The sequence below is a fragment of the Melanerpes formicivorus genome, unplaced genomic scaffold, assembly GCF_026170545.1.
Source record: "Melanerpes formicivorus ecotype bairdi unplaced genomic scaffold, bMelFor1.0.p_v2 SCAF_352, whole genome shotgun sequence".
Lineage (NCBI taxonomy): Eukaryota > Metazoa > Chordata > Aves > Piciformes > Picidae > Melanerpes > Melanerpes formicivorus.
Window position 1 is genome coordinate 200,001 of NW_027142704.1, and position 2,500 is coordinate 202,500.

Sequence of the window (2,500 nt, forward strand, 5' to 3'; positions counted from 1 at the left end):
AAGCACACGCTTCCCGACTCCACGCGGCCACAGAGGCCGGCTGGGGCTCCCCCGCCCCCGAGGCCGGCCCCTGGCTGCCAGATCCCGGGCACGATTCAGGCAGCAGCAGCGGAAGCGAGCGATACCGACACGCCCGGCGGGGAGAAGGCCCTCGTCTCTCTCCCCGCCTTGCCACGGGAGCACCGGGACGTGCTAGAGGAGACAGCGACCCGCGGAAGCGGGGCGCGCCCCCGGCACGCCAGGACCTTAGAGCCGGGGCGGCTCGCTCGGCAGCGGGCGGGGGGACGGGCCACAAAGCCGCCCTTCTCAGGCTAGAGGTTTCATTTAGGGAGGAACCCTCGGGGACCCCACCCGGGCAGGTGAGGCCTCGCGCGCGGCGCCGCTTTTAGCCCCTTTTAACTTTCGCGACGCCGCCGCCTCGCTCTCGGCTCGGCCAACCCCCGCCACACGCAGCTGCTCGCGGCCGGCACCCGCGGGTACCCGGAACCGAGGACGACACCGGCGCCTCACGCGTTTTAGGACACCTGAAAACTCACGGGGCCACGCAGCAGTCACAAAGCCGGTTGCGGTAGACCGGTCCCCGAACCCTGCCCCAGCGCCGGGGGGGAGGTGGAAAGGGGAGGATGCGGCAAGGCACGCGCCGGGCCGCTAACGCCACGGCTCCCCCCCGCTCGAGCCGCTCGGGGCTGGGGGAACGAGGACGACACCTCACACGCGACGGGAAGCGAAGTGGAAAGGAAGACCGCCCTTGCCCTGCCGGCCGGGGGCCCTTTCCGACGCGACCCGAAAGGCCTCATCGATCAACAAGGACAGAAGGAAAGGAAGCCAGCGGAGGCCCCACGGCCTCGCTCTTCTGGGACAGACACAGCCACGCGCACCCGCCACCGCCCTCGGCAGCAGCCAGCAGGCACGGGGCTCGGCGTGCGGGCAACACGCCGGAGGAGCAAACGGGGCGCCCTCCAGAGATGGGGGGGGGGGCAAGCTGCACCGGGCCGCACCGGCTCACAGGGCACCTCTGCCTCCCCGAAATGTGGGCTTGCATTTTCCCTCAAGCTGCACCGAGTTACATCTCCATCACGGGGCGCCCCTCTGGAGCCAGGAGGAAGCCGTGCTGGGGCACCGGCTTGCCCTCCTCCCCCCATGCCGGGCTCCATAGCATACGAGTGGCCAGTCACCGCCGCTGGCTTTTCCCTTAGATGCCGTGCCCCCGCGGGCTGCGGCTTTGGCCATGGGGGGGAACCCCCGTGAAGAGGGTCCAGTGCTGGGAACTCTCTCTGCCCCTTACCGGGCTCTCTCTCGCCGTGCCTGGACGGGCTTGCTTTCCATTCTTGGTGGGACCGACGCCGGCACCACGTCTCCCCGGCTTTCTCTGCCCCCGTGCCCCACCGGGCAAACTTCGCTTCGGGGGTTCCACACTTCGGCAGTGGCCGGCGCCAGCCACTCGTCAACTTTTTTTCTTTTCCCCGCTTTCGTTGCCGAGCCCGGGCTGGGCTCCGGCTCACGGACGAGCGAAACCCATCCAACACCGCTGAGGGTGCGCCAGCGGCCGCTCCAAACCGCCGCGCCTTTGTTCGGCCCCGCGGGTCCCCTCTCTGACCCGGGCGAAAGCCACCGAGAAGCCAGACGGACCCCTGCCCAGCCGCCTGGCGGGTGGCTTGGAGCAGCCGCTCGGCAGCGCTGCCCTGGGAGTGCTCGGCGTCGCTTGTTCCCTCATATACGGAACTGGAGGGCCGTCAGCTCCGCGAGCGCACAACCAGCCGACCTCCGCCCAGCGGCAGGTCGCAGAAATCACGCCGGCTTGTACGATGACGTAGGCGGAGGCAGAGCGCAACAGCGACCCCTTGGCGACAAGCGCGATCTCCGCGGAGAGCACGTCTACTCGCCGAGGGAGAGCACGTCTACTCGCCGAGGGAGAGCACGTCTACTCGCCGAGGGAGAGCACGTCTACTCGCCCAGGGAGAGCACGTCTACTCGCCCAGGGAGAGCACGTCTACTCGCCCAGGGAGAGCACGTCTACTCGCCCAGGGAGAGCACGTCTACTCGCCCAGGGAGAGCACGTCTACTCGCCCAGGGAGAGCACGTCTACTCGCCCAGGGAGAGCACGTCTACTCGCCGAGGGAGAGCACGTCTACTCGCCGAGGGAGAGCACGTCTACTCGCCCAGGGAGAGCACGTCTACTCGCCCAGGGAGAGCACGTCTACTCGCCGAGGGAGAGCACGTCTACTCGCCGAGGGAGAGCACGTCTACTCGCCGAGGGAGAGCACGTCTACTCGCCGAGAGAGAGCACGTCTACTCGCCGAGGGAGAGCACGTCTACCTCCCGCCTGAGGGAGAGCACGGGGGGGGGGGGACAAAGACAGGCGGCAGCAGCTTCGGTGAACGTCACCCGGGAGGCGACCGGGGCTGTCCCGGGGCAGTCCCGGGAAGCCGGCGTCCGACACAGGGAACCGTCAGCTGCCGGACCGGGGCGAATCCCCGCGGCCACGGCAGGGGTGGGGGCT